The sequence below is a fragment of the Octopus bimaculoides genome, chromosome 9 (assembly GCF_046866305.1).
Source record: "Octopus bimaculoides isolate indiv1 chromosome 9, ASM4686630v1, whole genome shotgun sequence".
Taxonomy (NCBI): Eukaryota; Metazoa; Mollusca; class Cephalopoda; order Octopoda; family Octopodidae; genus Octopus; species Octopus bimaculoides.
This window is the reverse complement of record NC_142936.1, coordinates 67,946,025-67,970,212: the sequence shown is the minus strand read 5'-3', so window position 1 is coordinate 67,970,212 and position 24,188 is coordinate 67,946,025.

The following is a 24,188-nucleotide window of genomic DNA, read 5'->3' as shown; positions in this document are numbered from 1 at the left end:
TCTTGCAAAATAATGGAACTTCCTTAGTCATTGCCTGTTTTCTTTCGTTGTTTTCTTTTACTTATACAATTCAGGTTCATAATTTCACCCTCACCATTAATAGTAGTTTCAAAATTTTAGCAGAAATCCAGTAATTTCAGACGCAAGTTTTGTCGATTACAACAACCCGAATGCTCAATGCCGAAAGAGTAAAGATATAACTGACTTCAGCGGAATTTGAACTCAGAATGTAAAGAAATGGAAAAAATGCCACTAAGCATTTTGTCTGACGCACTATCAATATGTCAGCTCACCGCCTCACTCTCATCATAAATAATATCTTTTATCCTTTACTCGTTTCAGTCATTGAACTGCAGCCATACTGGGGCATCACCTTGAAGGGTTTAGTCGAAACAAATCTACCCCGGTACTTATTTTTTAGAGTGTCGTAGCTGTTGTATCACACACACACACACACACAAACACACACGCACGCATGCGCGTGAACACGCACACACACATACATATACGACGGGTTTCCACACAGTTTCCGAGTACTAAAGTCAATCACAAAGTATCGGTCAGTTCGGGGCTAAACTAGAAGACACTTTCCCAAGGTTGCGCACAGTGGGACTGAACCCGAAAAATGTGATTGGGGACCACCTTCAAGGGTTTACTCGAACAAATCGATCCCATTGCTTTCTTCAAAAGTCTGGTAGTTATTGTATCAGTCTCTGCTAAGTTACACGACCATATTCAAACACACATATATATACGACAGTCCACTAACTAATATTTATAGATCTTTTTTGTCATGTTGCTTTTAAAGAAAGCGTTGTCTGAATTAAGAATGATATTGGTTTCAAATTTTGGCACAAGGGCAGCAAAATTAGGGGAGGGATAAGTCGATTACATCGACCCCCAGGGATTAATTGATGCTTATTTTATTAGCCTTGAAACGAGGAAAAGCAAAGCCAAACTCGGTGGAATTTGAACTCAGAACGTAAAAAGAGACGAAGCGCCACTAAGCGTTTTTCCCGGCGTGTTAACGATTCTGCCCGCTCGCAGTCTTGCGTTACGGATGATATTGGTGATTTGTCCTTCTGTCTTCATGTCGCAAAGTCTTTTTCAGTGTAATGTAAATACATCTTTTGATGACACATCTTTATCGTACTTCTCACTTAGTCTCGCGTTTTCTTAGTACCAATTCTGACTGTTATTGTTTGTTGCTATAACATATGTAGAGCTCTTGTATTACAGTTGTTCTTTCAAGAATGTTTCTCTAGATGTAGACAACATTAACCAATAACTGTTATTTTACTCTCAAAATTTCCACGTACATACGAACACGCATGCACGCATCCGCGGGGGCACACACCTACACGCACGCACGCACGCACGCACGCACGCACGCACACAAACACACACACACACACACACACACACACACACACACACACACACACACACACACACACACACACACGTCACTTGATATCTTAGGCTAGATTCTGTTTCTGCATCACGATTTCTTTTTTCTTTATCTCTCTATTGAGCTCCTGCCATTTCCTGTCACTGGTCGGGTAATCAGGTTTTTTTTCCGCCTGAGTAAATCTATCGCATCTGACAACCGTTTCCCATATGCTACTTCTTTTTCAACTGTTGTTCATATATTCTCTGTTCTAAATTGCAGAACAATGAAAACTTTGCGAAGTCGCTGATGCGTAAAGCAGTGACTTATTTCCATGCTGTAATTTACCATAGAAGAAAAAGTGTCTCCAACTAACCCCGTGCCTCTAAGTTAAATGCACTGGTTAGCAGTAAATAACTATCTTTTGTGTTCAATCTCTCAGTAGATAACATGTTAAACCTTACATTCCGCTACAGAACCCCAAAATAGAGCGGGGCCTCCACGTGGTTATTCAACCTCCTAGAAATACCAGCCGATCGCGGGTGAAATTTTACACTTCGTTTTTGAAACTACCTGTTCAAGTTTTTAAAAAAATTTTTGATGTAGTCATGAGGGTTATAAGAAATTATTGATGAGCAACAACATTTGGTGATGACACTGGCGTCGATTAATCTCATCTCCTCACTGTTGTTGGCTTTGTACCTAAGTCAGAAACCAATACCCCATGAGACAAAAAGTTCCTGGCAATGGAAAGTATGATTTGTGATAAGTAGATTTTTAAATGTCACTATTTAATCAAGCTTAAAGAATACGAAGAACTGAAAGAGATCTTGAGTTTAGACAAGCTAGCATTTTAAAAAAGAAACTTTACGCAAATCGCAATCTGTTTTCAAAGGATATTAAGAATTAAAGATTTTTTTTGTCCATAAATCATTTGGATTTAACATCCAAATGATTAAGCAAACATAATAACGGGCAGTGCGGCACTAATAACAAAATCTCCTTAAAGATTTATTGCTCTAAGCAAAAACGAATTGGATAATAGTAAACTGTAATCTAAGTGCTTGTACGTCAGTATCTTATCCATCAACACATCTTTTTCACAGTTGAACGGTGTTATTAAAGTAGCAAGAAATTGCATTAACTTTGTCAAAATAAAAAAAAGAAAAAAAAGAAAAAGAAATGAGATTAGGTACTTTGAAAGATCTCGAAGCGGAATATGGTGATTCCATTGTCCATGATTATGAGAACACAAACCGCCATACTTAAGTGCTTTTATGAGTTGGAAGACCAAGTGAAAATCTTCATTTATATGAAAGGCATTTTTCACTGTGTAACTAAAGAGTCAATTAATTACATGGCAAGGTGAAAAAAAGAATATTGACAAGAAAAGAGTTGACGCACACCCCACCAATAGACGTGCCGTAGTGCGTCGGACTGTATGACACAAGGCTGTTAAATGCGATATTGGCTCCTGCTTTATTGTCTCCTTCGTAGTGAAATATTAACGATTTGTAAATACGGAGAATACAAGGAACGGTGTTAGCGTCGATTTGAAAGTACTTATGGTCCTTCAAGACCACTTGGTTGTTCTCGCGCTATGTCAACCGTCGACTTCGATACACGGAGTATCGCAGTGCAAGTCAGAAAACCCAGTAATTATACATGCGGCAGCAAAAGTCAACTGAGTGTTTTCTGCTCGGAGAAGATAGAAAAATTGAAGAAAAAAAAAAAAAAAGAAGAGTGAAAAGACCAGAATCATTAATAATAGCTGCTGTTACCCTTGTAGCACCCTTCGAAGTTCCAGAAATGATAGAGAAGATTGCCTCAACTTAGGCTTCATAAACAGAAGATGTAGGATATACTGTTTCCAGCGGTACGACACCACCCACTCGCAATGACGGGAGAGAAGGGAGGCTGGAGATGAGTAACAAATCTTTGTGGAGAAAGAATTAAAAAAAACGAAGAATAAATAGAAACAGGAGAGAAAGAAACCTGTGTAAAACATACAATTAAGACCCCGATCCACAGGATGACATGAAGTTCACGTCCTTAACATTGAACAACAAATCTTTCAGATCATAGTGGTGTGTGTATTAAACCGATAAGCATAACAATGTACTGTGCAAGGAAGAAGAAATGTAGTTGTTATACGAGAGATATGCAAACGATAATATGTTGGTGAAGACTACATCGACAATTTACTATAGCATAATGTTGAGACATCCTGTAGGTCGTTGACTTCGTTTCAACATGGGCATTTCCACAAGCTATTCAGCTCTAGAAGTACCATTTTCTATTATGAGAAGTCGTCAGCAAGCAGAAATAAGGCAAGAAAAAGTGTGAAGAGAAAGCCATCCATTCCACACAAATCGCATCGAAATTCGTGAATGTTCGCACAATAATAGAACTCACGAAAGACTTAACGGGTATACGTTATCATTTCAATATATGTATGTATGTATGTATGTATGTATGTATGTATCTAACTGTCTGTCTGTCGATCTGTCTGTCTGTCTGTCTGTCTGTCTGTCTGTCTGTCTGTCTCTCTCTGTCTCTCTCTCTCTCTCTCTCTCTCTCTCTCTCTCTCTCTCTCTCTCTATCTATCTATCTATCTATCTATCTCTAAAAGGCCGGGCGGAGGTGGCTAATGTGTATATCGCATCAGTCATCGATTACCGCCTGACCGTCGTGCCTTGTCCCGATGCCACCATCACGAAACTAGAACGCATACTTTTCAGCTTTCTGTGGAAGGATGGCGTTCCGATGGTGAGGCGATCCATTTGCTGTCAACAACCGTTACGTGGAGGACTGGGGATGCCGTGGTTAATGATGCGCAGACATGCGCTGAGACTGCGGCATCTCTGGAACTTCATTGACGACGGTGAACAGGTGTGGGCGCCGTTTGTGAGGCACGCCTTCCCGCAGCTCGTCTCACTCACCGAACTGCAAACATGGATCAGGAAGAGACCGAAACTGGGCGAATGGCACCGCGAGTGTCGCCAAGCTCTACAACAGCTCTGCCGTCCGGGATCAAACTTGTGCAACTTCCAAACGACCAATGCGTTCTATAGAGGACTAGTGGAGGGGAGGTCTGACGACACTCTCGGGGCAAACCTGGGTGTCGACGAGAAATTCTTAACCCGCCTTTTCAAGACGACGTTCGGGCCGGGGCCTATGGATAATTTCCAGAGATCCCTGGCTTGGCAATGCTATCGAGACGCACTACCAGTTCGAGAGAAGATCTACAGACACGGTTCGAAAACCACCGGACCGACCTGCCCGAGATGCGGTCAGAGCGACGAAACCGTTCTGCACGCACTCGTGCAGTGTCCAGATATTTCAGAGCTGTGGACCTTCGTCGAACGGCTGTTGTCGCGTGTGGGACGAGCCCACTTATCAGCCGAGTCTATCGTGAATATTGTTCCGCCACCTTCCTTTAAACGGGAAGGAAAAACGGTTTTTGTAACACTGATAGCTATGGCAAAAGAATGCGTGTGGTGGACGCGTTTGAAAGGTCTACAAACAAACACTTTCCTCTCTGGTCAATCCCTCGTCAACTTTTTCAAGTACCACTTGAAAAGGAGGATGAGGATAGAGAGGAAGGTGTTGTCGAATGAAAGTTTCAATAAAAAATGGGTAAATGTGGCAAGAATGGTAAGAATGAAAGACGACACCATTTTAAGCATAGACTTGTAACAAAAAGAGACAAAAAGAGAGAAGGTACTTACTTTCATGTACCTTTAAAAAAAAAAGCCTGAGGTGACCGTGGTCTTTTCCGTAGGCTTTTCTCTCCACGGATAAACCTAATCTGTTCCCCGTTTTTTTACATCGACTGTGATACACGATCCCTATTGATCGCCCCCCCCCACGTTTTTTTTTCCCGCGATCCCTTTTGATCCAAATCATCCCCCCCCCAAAGCTCTACTTTGTAATTTGTCCATTTTCTGTATTTAGCCCTGTGTGGCTATAATAAAAAGATATCTATCTATCTATCTATCTATCTATCTATCTATCTATCTATCTATCTATCTATCTATCTCTATGAACGGACGGTAGACGTGTCGGCTCCGTAAGTTTTGCCTTTTTCATGTTTTAAAAAGTTTGTTTGTAAAGTTTATTTTATATACAAAGTTGTATAACAACTTGTAGACTCTCTGGTGCAAGTTTTTTGCGACGGAAATCTGCCCTGTGTGGCACATTTCCAGGATATAAAAACCAATTTCGGCTTTCTAGCCATTTTTTTTTTGAGACGATGGCGTCTTGTAGCCATGAAAATCTTTGTGACACGAACGCTGCATTTTGCAGTGTTTCGTTCGAAAAAGAATTTCCTAGTCTTCCTTCCTCACAGTTAAACGAGAGAATGGCGAAAAAGAAAAAAGAATTTACATACACAAATTCAAGTGTTAACACCGCCACCACCACCACCACCAACAACAAAAACAAAACTGTAACCAAGGTTACAAAACAGAACATAGACAATGTCTCCAAAGAATCTGACGTCAGCACCAATTCTGGTGACATCATTACCACCACCACCACCAACAACGACAACAACAACAACAACAGCAGCAGCAGCAGCAACAGTTCAACTCAACCTTTGCTCTCTTCACCAGCAGCAAGCGAAAGAGAGGAAGGAAAAAGCCACAACACCACTGACAAATACCACATCTGCCGCCAATACCAGTGCCAGCACCAGCAACAACAATAACAAAAACAAAAACTTTGCTGAAGCTTTGAAGCAAAGTGAAACTGTTGTGTCCTACACGACAAAGGAGATTATAGAAACGAGAAAATTAATCACCAAAGAAAGCGGTGAAGTACACTTAAACATACCACAACACATATTAGAGGAAACAAGTAGAAAAACAATAATATATAAAATAATAAACACTAAAAATAGAAGGCCGGAACAGGCCAGTATAGACAAAATTCAAAAATGTTTGCAATCAATATGGGATAAAAAAACATATATTACTTGGTATAGATTTGCACAGGTACAGGTGATTTTTCGAAATGAAGAGTTGGCGAAGACGTATTCAACGCTAACTCTTCACACACCTGAAATAACAATGTTACCCAGTTACCTTGGCCAAAAGGTAACAAAGGTAACAATAAAGCACGCACCTCCAACAATCGACAAACTATGGTTGATATCGGCCATATGTGTTGATATGGACAATATTAACATACTGAAAATATACGTTGGAGAAAGCAATTGGACCGGAAAAAGCATACAAATCTTGTTCCACACAAACGAACAAGAAATCAAAAAAATCCCACCATACATCCGTTTGGCAACAAACCAAAAGTTGCATATAGTAGTAGAGGGCAGGCGGCCTCGCTGTTACTTATGCGACAGCGAGGCACACCTTAAAAAGGAGTGTCCGACTGCCCGAAAAACACAACAGCAACAACAAGAACTAACTAAACACACAAAAAAAGCCTTGCTGCCCACACCGCCATCCACACAAAAAAACAATAAAAGCAACATCAACAACATCAACGAAAGAAAATACAACAAAAACTACAAAATTAACAAACAAAGAAGACGAAAAAAGAAAAGACAATACAAAAACTGATACCCCTTCCCCCACATCACTTACACCACAACCAAAAATTCAACAACCAACAAAAACAAAAACAACAATACAACCACTTACACAAGCAAACACAGAAGCATACAACATGCCCCTACCTCCTTCCGATTTCTCAGAGTTTTCATCTGAAGACGAGTCAAGTACTGAGGAATGGAGAATAGCCCAAAAAGGAAGGAGGAAGAGGAGCAAAAAAAGAAAAACAAACAACAACAAAGCAGGGAGATTCACATATCCCGAAAACACTCCCAACTCCTACACGATAAACATCAATGATAACACACCAAAAACAATGCTAACAGCAATAGACACTACAAACACAGAGTTGATGAATTACATCAACTCTAAAACAAACATCACAAATAACGACATCAAAACAGACAACCACCCACGCACAACACCGCCAAAACACATTAAAATTTATCATGTAACACCAGCATTACACAACACAATAAAATCCCTCTACCCCAACTCGGTAGGGGGATTCCAGAAATATTTGTGCAAGGAGGAAACAAAACTTTCGAACGGTAAGTAACTTTTTGTTCTTTTGTTTTGTGCTTTAAAGCACACGTATAAATAGAATCATGGTGAAGATTGGTTGTGTGAATGTGCGTGGCTAGGGTCCCCTTGGAAACAAGGGTACCTCTTAAATGACATCAAGTCACACAATTTGGATATCATAGCCATTAGTGAGACCAGACTCCATGAACCGCGGGCCCTAAAGTCCATGTTTGGCGGACAGTTTAACATTTATTTTTCTCCCTGTCTGCCGAGGATGGGCGGTAGTGGCACGGCGGTTCTTTTTCGCAAGAGTCTGGATCTCCAAGTAAAGACGATATTTACGGACCCGGAGGGTAGACTGGTTGTCCTAGATGTGGACGGCAGCGATGGAGGTGCTTTTCGGTTGCTGGCAGTTTATGTGCCTCCTTTAACAGGTTGGTCAGACTTCTTTCGACGTCTAGAAGTATTCCTGGGAACGTCTCGTCCCTTACTTTTAGTGGGGGATTGGAATGCTACCTTGGACACGCATCTAGACTACGTGGGGAGTGACAAAACTAGAAGGGGATGCAAAGGCTTCATAGACCTGCTCAGACGCTTCCAATTGTCTGACAGGTACCGACTCGATCACCCAAATGTGCCAACGTGGACTTGGAGCAACCGCATTGGGTCGTCGAGATCGTATCTAGATAGGATAGTGTGTAGGACAAGAGATAGAGATAGTTTAGGATGTCCACAGTTCCACATAGTCAGCTATACAGATCACAAACTTGTGACGTGTACGCTAGACTTAGATAAGGCACGTAGGCAGGGTCCCGGTTACTGGAAACTAAACGCGTCTTTTCCGTCGAGACAGGTTTTCAGAGACCGGATTAGCACGTTAGTAAAGAGGGCTTTGACGGGAGCCATCGTCAGCAACAAATGGTGGTTTGCCCTCAAGAGAGCAGTAAGGGCGGAAGCAATAAGGTATAGCAGGGCACTAGCTGTAGAGAGGAACAGAGTAGAGGGGGAGCTAGTGATAAAGTTAGAAGAGGCATTGCGAAGTGGCATCGCATCCAACGTTTTAGTGGCGAGGTTGGCCCTCGACCAACACTTCAATGCTAAACACGAAGGGTGTGCTGTCAGGGCAAGGATGCGTGCTCTGAGGAATGAGGGTGTTGGAGCCGCACGAGAGGTCCGGGTGGCGGAGGCGCAGCGGGGTAACAGAGCCACCATCCGGTCTCTGGTAGATGAACAGGGGCGCGAATTGCTCGAGCCGAGCAAGATGTGCGAGGCGTTTCAACGGCATTTTACCCGACTGTTCGGGAGGAGTGGCGAGCGAGAAGGCAGGGTGGACTTTAGTGCCTACCTGCACAGCTTGCCACGACTCTCGGCAAGAGAGGCGGAGTGCTGCGAAGGGGTCATCACGGCGGAGGAGGTGAGGGACGCGATGGCGGGTTGCTCGACGGACAAATCTCCGGGTTTGGATGGTCTGCCCTACGAGCTTTACTACTGTATGCCAGACTTGTTTGGAGACGTCTTGGCGGCCGTGTACTGCAACTGGCAGCAGAGCGGGAGCATTCCCGGTTTTGTGAGCCGAGGAGCGGTAACGCTGCTGAAGAAAGATCCAAACAAGAGGGACGCCATAGATAACTTTAGGCCCATCACTCTGCTCAATGCAGACTTGAAAATTTTGGCCAAGGTGTTAGCCAAGCGGTTGGCGCTTGTCATCGAGAAACTGGTCGGCACGGAGCAGACGTGCGCCGTGCCGGACCGGAGCATCCATGACAACCTCCATCTGATGCGCTACATCATAGAGAGGGTAGTTAAGGAACCTGGCATGGGTGGGGCCCTGATCAATTTGGATCAATCCAAAACTTTCGATAGGGTAGACCATCGATACTTGGAGGCCGTCCTCGAAGTGGCCGGCATCGGTACCGTTTTCCGCGGCTGGATGGCTGCCTTGTACACAGGCATCCGTTCGGTTGTTCGCATCAATGGACGTCTATCGGGACCCTTCGACATTGCACGTTCGGTTCGTCAGGGATGCCCCCTGTCGCCGCTCCTGTACGTATTGACTCTCGAGCCACTACTGCGGAAGCTGGCGACGCTGAGGGGCATCCCGCGAGAACTGGGGTGCGGGACGAGCGTGTCGGCATACGCAGACGACGTCACCGTCATAGCGTCTAGCCACGAGCACATCGAGCTTGTCGGCGGGACGCTGAAAGACTACGAAGCGGTGACGGGAGCGAAAATCAACCGGGATAAGTCGGTGGGTTTGCTGCTCGGCACCTGGAGGAGCAAGCCCATACCGTCCGGCAGCGCCTCAGTAGTGGGACGCTGGACGGACGGTCCGGTCAAGTTGCTCGGAGTCTGGTTCGGTCCGGACCTGCAAACGGAGAAGAACTGGGACGAGATAACGAGTAGGGTGGCCACTCTCTGCCGGCAATGGTTCGAGAAGAAGTTGTCCCTAAAAGGTCGGGCGGAGGTGGCGAACGCGTACATTGCGTCCGTCATCGAATACCGCCTGACCGTCGTGCCTTGTCCCGATCGCGCCATCACCGAAATGGAGCGCATCCTCTTCCGCTTTTTGTGGAAAGGAAGCGTTCCGATGGTGAGGCGATCCGTTTGTTGCCAACACCCGCTGAAAGGAGGGCTGGGCATGCCGTGGTTGATGATGCGCAAACATGCGCTGAGACTGCGACATCTCCGGCTCTACGTAGACGACGGTGAGCAGGTGCGGTCGCCGTCTGTGCGGCTGCATCACAACGAAGTCATTCTATAGGGGATTAGTGGAGGGCAGGTACGACGACGATCTCGGGGCGAACCTGGGCGTCGACGAGGAATACCTGACCCGCCTGTTCAGGACGACTTTCGGGCCGGGACCTATGGACAACTTCCAGAGATCCCTGGCCTGGCAGTGTTACCGAGAGGCGCTACCCGTTCGGGATAAGCTCTATAGACACGGCTCGCGAAATGCGGGGCCGACCTGCCCGAGATGTGGTCAGAGCGATGAAACCGTTCTGCACGCACTCGTGCAGTGTCCAACCATTTCGGAGCTGTGGGCTTATGTCGAACGACTGCTGTCGCGTGTGGGACGAGTCGGTTTATCAACCGAGTCTATCGTCAATATCGTCACGCCTCCTTACTTTAAACGGGAAGGAAGAGCTGTATTTATCGTACTTGTGGCTATGGCGAAAGAATGCCTCTGGTGGACGCGTCTGAAAGGATTAGAGACAAATACTTTCCTCTCTGGTCAATCTCTCATCAACTTTTTCAAGTATCACTTGAAAAGGAAGGTGAGAGTAGAGAGGCAAGTGTTGTCTAGCAAATGTTTCGAAAAAAGATGGATACATGTAGCAAGAATGGCACGTATAAATGACGAAGCCACCTTGACCATGATTCTATAAAACGTTTTAAAATTTTGTAAACAGAGAGTTACTTACGTTTCTTGCATAAATAAAAGAAATTTTATTTAACAAACTGTGACACTAAGGACCGAGGTTACCGTGGTCTTTTCGTAGGTTTTTCTTTCCACGGATAACCTCCCCATTTATTGGGAATTTTCTGTATTATTTCGTATTTTTTGTAAATACCCCAAATGTTTTGCGATGTTTTTCGTTTTTTCATCGTTGTCCCCACTTTTGTTTTTTTCTGCTTTGTTTTCGACCCCCTCGAAAAGAAAAACTCTACATTTGTATTTTGTCCACTCTGTGTTGAGCCCTGTGTGGCTAATAAAGAAACCTATCTATCTATCTATCTATCTATCTATCTATCTATCTATCTATCTATCTATCTATCTGTCTGTCTGTCTGTCTGTCTGTCTGTCTGTCTGTCTGTCCGTCTGTCCGTCCGTCCGTCCGTCCGTCTGTCCGTCTGTCTGTCTGTCTGTCTGTCTGTCTGTCTATATTTTCTCTGTCTGTCTACATAAAAATTAACAACTGAAAGACAAGTGACTAGGGGTAACACAATCACTTTCATTAGCTGCTTCTGCTATAAGGATCTGTGGACCCAGAGGTAAGTACCTGAACGAAACCTTATAGCTTCTTCAGAGCCATTTGAATAAAGTGTCTTTATCTCACACATGATAAAAGGCAATGTATTTCACACTCCAATCACTCTGGCAGAGGGAAACTAAAATAGAAAACAGAGTGGGAGTGATTGATAGTCAGTTACAATAAAAGGGAGTGAGCTATAGTGAGAGGATTTGCTATGCAGTAGCTGTTATTGTAATTGAAATGAAACTGGAAATGTTTAATGTGAATTATATTTATCAATTTTACTCTCTCTTGCTTTCTCACATACATATGTGTATACACATGTGTGTACATGTGCTTATGTATGTACGTATATATATATATATATATATATATATATATATATATATATATATATATATATATATATATATACACATATACATACATACAAATATATATATATATATACACACATACATATATACTTACATACATACACACACACATATAAGTATATATATATATATATATATATATATATATATATATATATATATATATATATATATTCGAGAGTGTTCACACACTAGGGAAAAGTTCTCAAAAAAGGTTAGTAACATCCTAATAAAATCCCCTTTACACTTCAAAATTGTATTAAGTAATTCCGATAGACTTTCGAATATATATATATATATATATATATATATATATATATATATATATATATATAAATATATATACATCAGTTATATATATATATATATATATATATATACATCGGTTATTTAATTGCAAGTTCACTCATCATTTCATCCAGTTAGTTGATGTATTCATCTGCTGTAATGGACTTAACAGGTCTCATGAAGCTGTAGTGGATGACACCAGCACTGGACCACCAAACAGAAACCATTAGCCTTTTTGGTGGATATCCTTTTTTGGATTGTAATTTGGCACTTCGTCTCTATCCAACCACAGTGCAAAACGCTTGCTATTGTTGAAAATAATTCATCTTTCATCACACGTAACAGTACGATGTTCGCTTTTATGCCGTGACAGCGAAGAACAGCAAATTTCAAGACGATGCGTCATTTGATGCCCGTTCAGTTCGTGTGGTACCCACTTTTCCAGCATCTTTACTCTGCCGGTTTGTCTCAGATGGTCCAATAGAGTTGGAATCGAAACATCAAACCTTGCTGCTAACTCACGCATAGTTTGAGATGTATTTGCTTCCACTACAGTTTCCAGCTCATCATTATCCACCTTGGTCTCAGGTCTACCGCGTGGCTGATTTTCAAGAGTAAAGTCACCAGACTGGAACTTTTCAAACCATCCGCATACAGTGCGCTCATTTGCCACATCTTCACCAAACACCTCATTGATGTTTCGAGCTTTCTGGGTTGCATTGGTCCCACTATGGAACTCATATTCACAAACAACACGAAGTTTTGATCCATGGGTTCACAAAAATTGATTTACAAGAGAAAACTCACAATATAATCAAATACTATGAATTGCATTTCGAAAAGTGCTGATGCAACTCTTCAATGTTGTAAAACAAAGAATTGTCAGGATAAAACATTAGAGTTAACTACTGTCAAACGTGGTGCATAAGAAAATCGCACATTCGTTCTTAATGACCTGATATACCACATTCGCTAGCTTTTTCCCGGTAGCTTATTAAAAGCACTGGCGCCTGCAAAATTGAGTAGAATCAAAGGTAATTGGCGTGAAACTGCAATGATATTTTGCGTCATTTACTGAAGAGAAAAAATTCAGATGCGAATATTCTGTCTCGTGTCATCTAATTTCCCGTCTGTTTAGTTTTCGTCTACTTTGTTTTCGTCTAACGTTTCTCCTTGTATTCTTTTTGTTCAACTCTTGATACATCGATGTAGCGCAATGCACACTGTTTGTTTACTTTATTGTAAAAGAATATTCCCTGGATATTCTTGTGCCACTCTTAGACCTATCTCCACCCTTACTCTATTTTTTCTCCAATCTTTCTCTTTCTGTCTCTCTTTCTTTTTCGTTCTCTCTCTCTCTTTCAGTCCCCCTAATTCACTCTTTATCTTTTTTCACCTCTAATCCTACTCTCTCCATTTTACCTTCTCTTTCCGCCTTCGCTTGCCCCCTTGCATCTTTCCCCTCTCTCTCTTTCTTACTCTGCTTCTTCCTTCGCTCTCTCTGTCATTTCTCCTCGCTTTCTACCTCTGCTCCGTCGTTCTCTCTCTCTCTCTCTGCCGCCCCTTCTTTCCTTCTCTCAACACTTCATCTTCCATATCACGTGACCGGTGCCCAGTAAACGCGGTGTCATTCTTTTTCGCTCTATAGACTGGTCACACTGGCCTCAGCTCCTGCTACGTCCGTTCTTTCCTCTAAGACTTACTCTGTTTCCTTTTTGCACAACCCCACTCAGTTCGTTCGACAGCTGCAAAGCTCTTTCTGTTGTATTTGTAGTATATGTCTAATTATTATATTCTTTCTTCGTTTGTATATAGCTGTAAGGAAACGTGCTGTTATATATGCATAATTCGTTGTCCGTTGTATTTATATAATGTTTTGTTTGTTTCTGTCATAGTACACATTCGCTAGCTTTTTCCCAGTAACTTAATAAAAGCACTGACATCTGCAAAATTGAGCAGTATCAAAGATAATTGGCGTGAAACTGCTATGATATTTTGCGTTTTTGACTGAAGTGGAAAATTCAGTTCCGAATATTCCGTGTATCGTGTAGTTGTCTAATATCCCGTCCGTTTAGTTTTCTTCTACTTTGCTTTCGTCTAACTTTTCTCCTTGTTGCATTATTTCTGTTGTTCAACCATTGATACATATGTATATATATATATATATATATATATATATATATATATATATATATATATATATATATATATATATATATATATATATATATATATATATATATATATATATACATATATATATATCTTAGATATTAGTAGAGTCTGAATCTTCAAATACTTTACTAGTGGTAAGACCTTAAATAAAACTGCATGGATACGTTTAAATCTTAATGCAGCCTAACCAATGGAATGCAAATGAGATATCAACGCAGCAGAAAGTTATGTTATACGTCAGTTTAAAGACAATGTACTGATTAATACTCTGCAATAATAATAATAATAATAATAATAATAATAATAATAGTAATAATAATAATAATAATAATAATAATAATAATAATAATAACAATAATAATAATAATAATAATAATAATAATAATAATAATAATAGGGCTACAGCAAATATTCTGCTCAATACCACAGATTTGCTTGTCAGTTGTTTGACCTTAACCAGTTGAGCATGTCCCTTGGTGGCTGACGATATGTGCATCTCTGATCATGAGCAGAAGTATTGGGGGAGCATCATAACCATGTGCTGAGAGGAATTCTTTGGCGTTTGAATAACTCACCTTTGGAAACATGGGTGTTTTGCTCAACATCCTTAAACAAACCTTATTCAGGGACCTTTTGAGCGGGATGGGCTACTCGACCTGAACAAAATTCTAACTGGGCCCCACCTGCACGGTCATGCACTGTTTATCTTGATGAGATCACTGTGTCGCGTACATATGGTTGTGATGCATGTGCCTGGTGTACCCTTATCAAACGGGTAGTCATGATAGGTATAATGGGCTTCGTATATTTTACCCCAGTGTCACTTTGATGGCATGCACTGCTCTCTCACTCAGTAATAATAATAATAATAAAAGAAAACTGTGTAAATGCCTAATTCGCCAGCTTTATTTTAATGTCTTGAATATACACTGTAAACTGTATATAATCAAACGATAGCTGATAATATTTACAACCGAGACGTTACAACCATATTTCTTTATTCAAGTGCTTCAATTCTTTGTACATATATTTACACGAATGTTGAGATTTATCAATGGTTTTTTCCTATCGTTTTGGTGCACCATTTTCTATCGTCCATAAAATTGTCAGCATTTATATAAAAGAGAAAAGAAGAGGAAAATAAATATCTAAATATAGAGAGTGTTATACGAGGTCTGATCAAAAAGTGTCCAGGGTGTTGCCATAGTAACAAACCTAAAAAAAACCCAGAGTAAAATTTCTTGGCAAAGATTGACCTTGAACACTACTGCGTATGCGCACTAAGTTTTAACATTCTAGCTCACTTTCGCTGTTTATAGCAGTGCTTGGAAGAAAGGTGTGTAGTGTGTGATCGTCGCATCAACCATGACAGAGAAAGATGACATGGCGATACCTGCTCAGAGGCTAACGCAAAGTTGCAGAAAGTTTATGGAGAAAGAGTGTATGAGTCGCACACAAGTGTAAGAACGGGTCAGACGTTTCCAAGACAATCGAAAAAATGTCGATGTTGACGAACGTTCTGGGAGACCTGCAACCGGCAGAACTGAGAAAAACATTGCAGATGTGCGTGCAGCTGTGAGAGAAAATTGTCGAATCACCATCCGTGAGTTATCAGAGGATGTGCAAATTAGTTACAGTTCAGTTCATTATCATTGAAGATTTGGGTACGAGACGCGTCTCTGCCAAGTTTGTGCCAAAACTGCTTTTAGCTTACCAAAAAGGCACTCGGGTTTCAGTTGCACAAGATCTCCTTCATTGTGTTGAGAACGATGAAAACATTTTCAAAAATTTGCGTAGGCCTCTCAGCAGGTATCGCCAAACTTTTGGCAAAATTTGATGCAGATTCTCTGCTCAACTTTCTCTGTAATTGTCATTGTGACGATCATATGCTACACACGTTCCTTCCAAGCATTTCTGTAAACAGCGGAAGTGAGCTAGAATGTTAAAACGTAGTGCGCATGCACAACGTCATGGTCAATCCGTGCCAAACGTTCAAGGTTAATCTGTGCCAAGCGAATTTACTCTGCGTGCTTTAGCTTCGTTACTATGGTAACAGTCCGGATACTTATTGATGAGACCACGTTCTGGTCTGAGTTGATCTCTCAGTGATAAATCTCCGGAACGAAACTCTGAAAACCAATTTCGCACCTGCCGGTCAATAATAGCACTTTGGCCGTAAACACTGCATATTTTCTTAACTGTTTCTCTGATGTTTTTTCCATTCTTCAGCCATTTTAGGGAAGTGAAATTTAATATTAAACTATGATGTGCACCCTTTCAATGCTTGAATATGAATGACAGATAAATCTCTTTTAAAAACAGTAATTTCCATTTCAATTTTAAACGTCTGAAGTTCGAAATGCGTCGCTACAATTTACTTCCAAAAAATTAAAAAAAACGGAAATTATTTATGACTCAACCCAATATATGTATGCACGTAGAAACTTGTATATTTGGGTATATATATGTATACGTACACATTTATGTATACGTATGTGTGTGTACGTATGTGTCTATGGGAGTGTGTACGTGACTGTGTGTACTATATATATACACTATATGTATGTATACGTATATGTGTGTATATGTATGTATGTATGTATGTATGTATGTATGTATGTATGCATTTATATATGTATGTAATATGTATTCATATGTGTATAATTGTATATATATATATATATATATGCTTGTATTTGTGTATGTGTATATACATATATGTATTTATGTGTGTATGCGCACATGCGTGTGCATGTATACGTGTATCCGTGTATATATGCTTGCAGATTCATAAGCTAAATTCATGCGCAATTTCTCCTATATATGTATGTGCAAATTTTGATACGTGTATATGTGTATGTGTGTGTGTGTATATATGAGTATGTGTATACGTGCGTGATGTCACGTACAATATTCGTTTTTGGTTTTCTTTTTCTCCTCTTTGTTTCTTTCTTATTTATTTGGAAGAAATTCTTTTGTTTTACTTTGTGTGTGTGTTCAGCTGTTCTAGTGATTCATTCTTTTCCTGTTCGGAGTTTCAACTACAAACATCAGAAAGTAAAAAAAAGACCATCCCCCACAGTCCATTTTTTACTTATTTGACTATTTATCAAAACTACGCGCGCGCACGCACGCACACAGGTGCTCGCACAGGTGCGCGCGTGCGCAGTTGAGGATATTCTTACTACGAAAGAATTCTGCTCTTTAATCAACTTCACATAAACAATTCCTTCACCAAAACTGCATATTTCTAAGAAAACAAAACACACCACAAAATAAACGAAAAAAAATTTCTTCCAAAGTCCAGGTGTGGCAGGTGAAGCTTGTTTCCCAACAACATGGTTCCGGGTGCAGTCTATGCTAATTTCAAGGAACGGATGTGTGTTCTTTAAAGCATTCAATACCACACCTATACATACATACATACATACATACATACATACATACCTACATACATACATACATATATATGAGTTTGAATTACGGAAAAATTTGGATAAGTACTGTTTTCACTTTGCTAAAGATTTTCTACTATTTGAAAATAATATGTATTCTTGTTTTTATACTATTCATTTGGTTCTTTATAGATTATTTTAATAGATAACTTATTTAACACTATATTATTTAGGAGTTATAGTTTCATTTCAACATAATATTAGAACTTCGATTGGAATAGTGTTGATATATTTTCGATTATTTTTGATTAATATTATTTGATTAATTATTAATCTTTATAGTTTATAATATCGTTAAAGTTTTTTTTAAATCAAAACTTTGTATATATATATAAAGTTTAACCTTTTATTCTTAATAATTTTTTCTTTCCTAATTTTTTCATTCATAATTTTTTCCATTCATAATTTTTTTCATTCATATTTTTTATTATTACGTTTGTAGAAATAAATAATCTTGTATTTTTCTATTATTCAATTGATCTTTAATCATAATTAAATAAACGTCTTTAGCTTTAAATAGTATAGCTTTAACTATTACACCGGTTAAATATGTACTAATTTTATCTTCATTATTATTTTAAACTTAAACTTCGTTCAACTTGTATTTAAAACAATGATAATTTAAAACAATGATAATTTAGGTAAGATGTTTTTTGTATATAATATACATGTTATTATTATGGATGAAGGGATGATTATTGAATGGTTATTATTTTGATATTATGATATTTTTTAAATAATTTTTCTATCTTTATATAATAAGTATATCATATTAATTCATTTGGTACTTATTGTTGGTTGAGATATATATCTAATTATTGTTCTACTTACGATCTGACGAGTAGCTATATTTTTGAATAGAACTTATTTTAGATAATTTCAATTGATTTTAATCGATTTAAATTTCTTTTCTATTTGAAAATTGGTTATGAAACACGTGTAATCTTTTTATTATATTTATCTTATGATATTTACTTTACTTTATATTATACTCATTTATTGTGCTTTTAATTATTAATTTTTCTATATGTGATAGTGGATTTTCATCGATGAGTTCTTGAAAATTGGTTATTTTCCCTAAAACTATATATATTTTATATATACTTTATCTATAAGGCTCAATTTAATTTTTTATAAATTGATTTTAATTGAGTTTTTTACCTGTAATTTTGGATTTTGTCCCTAATAATATTATTATATATATATATATATATATATATATATATATATATATATATATATATATATATATTTGAAGGTTTGGAGGTGATGTACAGAAATTATATAGAAAAAAATTAAGGTACTCAGAAATCTGGATGTTTGTACATTTACTGATTTTTATTAATGTCACATATTAAATAAAACGTTTTTCACCTGATCGTGCAGGATTTTGCGGAGGGTCTCTTTATATAGTTTTATTGAGTGTATATATATATATATATACGTGTGTGTGTATTTATGTGTATGTATATATACTAATATAATGCAGTTTTCAATTAATCCTTTCTTTATTTGTCAAGAATTACTTCGATAAACATATTCACACATGACTGATGCATTCCCTTTCTTTATTTTTAAAAAAATTGACCGTATTAGATGAAAGGATAAATTTTTTGACGTTTCTTATGAAACATGCTTTCACGTAACTAATGCAATTATTATATTTCTTGGCTTCACACATTGAGAATACCACCATAGTACTTCCTTTATACAGACATCAAGTGTCTTCAATAAATTTTATTTAACTCTCAGTTAGGTTTTGAAAAAATATTCTATAAAAAGGGAAATGATGTTATAAAAATCTTATATAACAATATTAATGAAAATTCATTTCCGTATCAGAAAAATACTAATCACATTTTAAAAAAATGTTCATTCCATAACTTCATATTAAAAAAGCACGGTCAGCCCCCCCACCCAACACACACACATGCATACACACAGATACATATAGACATACATAATTATTTAGTCAATTTATTAAAAGCATATGATTGAATTATTCTCAATTAAATTATAGTTTTTCAGTTCAAAATATTTCAAAATATTCTATTTATTTTCAGAGTAACTGAAAATTATTTACACTTAAAAGAATATTATGGAATGAAAGAAATACAATAGTCTTAAATTCAAATTTCGTAATGCAAAATAATGCTCCTACTATTTCTTAAATATTTCTCTATGATATTATTATTGCTATCTATCTATCTATCTATCTATCTATCTATCTATCTATCTATCTATCTATCTATCTATCTATCTATCTATCTGTTTGTCTCTCTGTCTGCAAGTCTGTCTGTCTACCTATCTATCTACCTGTCTGCCTACCTGTCTGTAAGAGAAATAATTGGCGAAATTAACGTAAGGATATGTAAAACCCGCTCCCCTCTTCAAAAAAGATTGCCAATCTTCTCTTGAAGAGGAGAATCTGCCAGTTAACGATTCTGCCTGCTCGCCTAATGATAATAATAATAATAATAATAATAATAATAATAATAATAATAATAATAATGATAATAATAATAATTATATTTGAAAAAGGATTGACGTAACTCTTCACAAAGATAAACAGTTAAAACGAAGAGCGCGATTCGATTGTAATAGATATTTTATTGGATGAATGATATTTCAACAGTAAGTCTGTCTTTGTCAAGTTCAAAATAAGAAGAGATAAAAATTCAAAATTATAGAAATTTAAACGTAAAGTATGAACGAGAGCAACCAGCGTCCACACGTTGATGGAGTGACATCATCAGTTTTTAAGTTTCAATTTTATAACAGGCGAAAGGAAAAAGACAGAAGACAAAAACAGAAAAAAGAAGACGACAGAAAAAAAAGGAAAGAAAAAAGAGAATGAAGTTTAGACAAATATTTTACCACCAGTCAAAGGGTTGCTCCATGGGTACCGCCATGACAGTTAATTTCGCTATTGTCTTCATGACGAAATTCGAGACACAATTACTGAAGACATTCAAATCCCTTCATGGTCATGAACCAATACTCTGGTTACAGTTCATTGATGACATATTTTTTGTCTCGGAAGGATCACAGGATAGTTTAATGAACCTCTTGCATTTATGTGATTGTTATGCTAGACACTATGGCTTTAAGTCCAACATAAAAATTTATGTCTAGCTTTTCAAAAACTAACGTTGAATTTTTGGAAACAAAAGTCAAGTTTTCTGGAGGCAGAATAGTGACAGAGTTATTTTGCAAGACCACGACATCCCACATTTATATCTACCGCCGCTCCGATCATCCACATCATCTTATTCGGTCAAATCCGAAATCTCAACTTTTGAGGATAAAACGGATTTCTACTGACATAGGGGATTACTGGAAACATGCAAATGATTTTGTATATCATTATGTCATGAAATAGCTAAGATTAGCAAAGATAGTCAAACCTTCACGCATAATTTTAACAAACACAATACAATAGATGACAAAATTCCTTTAGTGATTAACTGGCACTGACATTTCGCTGGCATTCAAAAATGTTGCATAAAAGTTGCTAGCATGAAAGTTACAGAAATTGACCCAACAGAACTACATGATCTAAAAAGTCAAATCATGATTGAATTGTTGAAAATTAAAGAAATCAGTATGAATGAACGCGACACTCTCCCAAAATTCGCAATTCTAACCAGAACCTGAAAATAATTGGTAAAATCCGCCTTGAACTTAAGGAAATAATTTCAGTTAATGATGTTGATATTACATATCTCAACCACCTGCACTAGGCATCCGCGAAAATCTCAACGATTCTTTGTGGTGAAAATATTAGAAAACGACAACATTCCTACAAAAAGCCTACTTGGCAAGAGCGTATTGAATACCAAATTCAGCTACTTAGGTCTGACATAGAATGTTTAAAAAACCTTAAGTTTGATAAGGCTCAAACCAACAAAAATCTGAAACCATACTTGACATCGATACCACCATAGAAACTATCATGCAAAAGGTATGTGCTAAAGCTGCTCGCATAGCAAGGTATGAAAAGTGCATTAGATTCTTGAAGGACAATAACACGTTCAGATATGACCCCAAAACGTTTTACAGGAAGACAGGGAAAATACCAGTTACAGTAAAGTCTGTCCCATCAAAAGAAGTGCAAGAATTGTGGAATAAAATTTGGGGAGAAGAAAAAACACACAATGAAAAGGTCCCTTGGATTGATAAAATATCTACAGACTTAGACTCCTTAGAAGAGCAAAAGTGGGAGGGTATCAAGGTAGAGAATATAAAATCTGCTCTCAGGAAGTCAAGCAAATGGAAGTCTCCAGGAGAGATAAAATTCCTAACTTCTGGTTGAATGCCTTCCCAGAGAGCCATGAACTGCTAACAAAACTTTACAACAATGTTTTGCAACAACCTAGTATGATTCCCTCTTTGCTCCTTCCAAAAAATGAAGAAACAAATGAACCCAAATATTATAGACCCATAACCTGCTTAACAACAATGTATAAAATACATTGTATAAAATACAATGTATAAAATAAAATATGTCTTGACTGAATATACCTATAGTATTTTAATAGAACGTGGCATATTCCCCAATGAGCAAAAAGGATGTAAACGTGGGTCCTATGGTTGAAAAGATCAGCTACGCAACAATAAGATGTTCTTGGAAGATTGTTACAAACGACGCAAAAATTTGTCGATAGCCTGGATAGATTATAAAAAAGTTTTTGATAGTCTACCACAAAGCTGGATTAAGAAATGTCTGGAAATGCATAAAGTAACATCTACTCAGCGAAACTTCTTATCTGAATGTATGAGATCATGGAGAAACACTCTGACTTGTTGCCTCTTGTAGTCTCTGGGTGAAACTTGGAGCCCACTTGTACAAATACAAAGCAAAGGTCAAACGTATAATAATAATAATAATAATAATAATAATAATAATAATAATAATAATAATAATAATAATAATAATAATAATAATAATAATAATAATAACTAGCCATAAACAAGGTGGCACCAATTATCATAAAATACATAGAGCACTCAATGAACAAATGGCAGACAGTGCTACAGCTCCAAACAAAAGAGGGACATGTGAAAACGAAAGCCATCCCCATTAGAAGAGGAATATTCCAGGGAGACACGCTCTCTCCACTCCTGTTCTGCCTGGCACTCACACCTTTAACATAATTGCTAAATAGAACTGGATGCGGTTACAAATGCTACGGAAAAACAGTCAGCCACCTTCTATATATTGGATGACCTAAAATTATATGCAAAAAACGACAAAGAGCTAGAAACACTACTACAGACAATACACGGCTTTACCAAGGAAATAGATATGAAATTCGGATTAGAAAAATGTGCCAAAGCAACCCTGAAAAGAGGAAAATTAGTTAAAAGTAGCAATATAACACTAGATAAAGCCAATGAAATAAGAGAACTAGACGAAAGCCAACCATATAAGTATTTAGGAGTCAATAAACTAGATAGGATACAACATACACAAATGAAAGAAAAAATAAAGAAAGAGTACTATAGACGAGTTAGATCAATACTGAAAACAGAGCTCAATGCTAAAAACAAGATAATGGGTATCAACACTTTAGCTGTCCCAGTTATAAGCTACAGCTACCACATCCTTAACTGGACACTAAACGAACTATGTAAAATAGACAGGAAAACAAGAAAAATAATGACAGGATATAGGATGCACCACTCAAAATCTGACATAGAAAGGCTATATATATACAACGCACAGAAGGTGGCAGGGGTCTTATACAGCTAGAAAACTATTATAAAATAACCACCATAGGACTGCAAAAATACCTACTCCAGAAGCAAGGGAAACTAATACAAATAGCCACAAAACACGAGCAAAACAAAAAACTGTTTTCAGTATTTAAGGAAGCTGATAAATACAAACAAGAAATCAATCTACCTAACAAATACGAAGAAGAAACAACAAAAGCTATAAAACAAATGAAATCCAAACTAAAACTAGAACAGCAACGGACCATGATAAAACGATGGCAAGAAAAGCCCCTACATGGTAAATACTGGGTTAAACTAAATGCGAAAGAAATAGACAGAGAAAAATCCCAGCAATGGCTGAGAAGCTCAGGACTCAAAGCAGAGACTGAAGGATTTTTAATTGCTGCACAAGACCAGAGCCTCCCCACCAGAAATTACCAAAAACACATAATGAAAAGAAATATAACAAGTAACTGTAGAATATGTGGAGATGGACAAGAAACAATAAATCATATTATCTCTGGCTGCCCAGTCCTGGTTAAGAAGGAAGATATTCACAGACACAACAGAGCTGGGACCTATATACACTGGAAGCTATGCCAACACTATGGAATAACAACAGAAAAAAAATGGTATAAACACACGCCAGAAAAGGTCACAGAAAACGAGAAAGCAACCATACTCTGGGATATGCCAATACACACAGATAG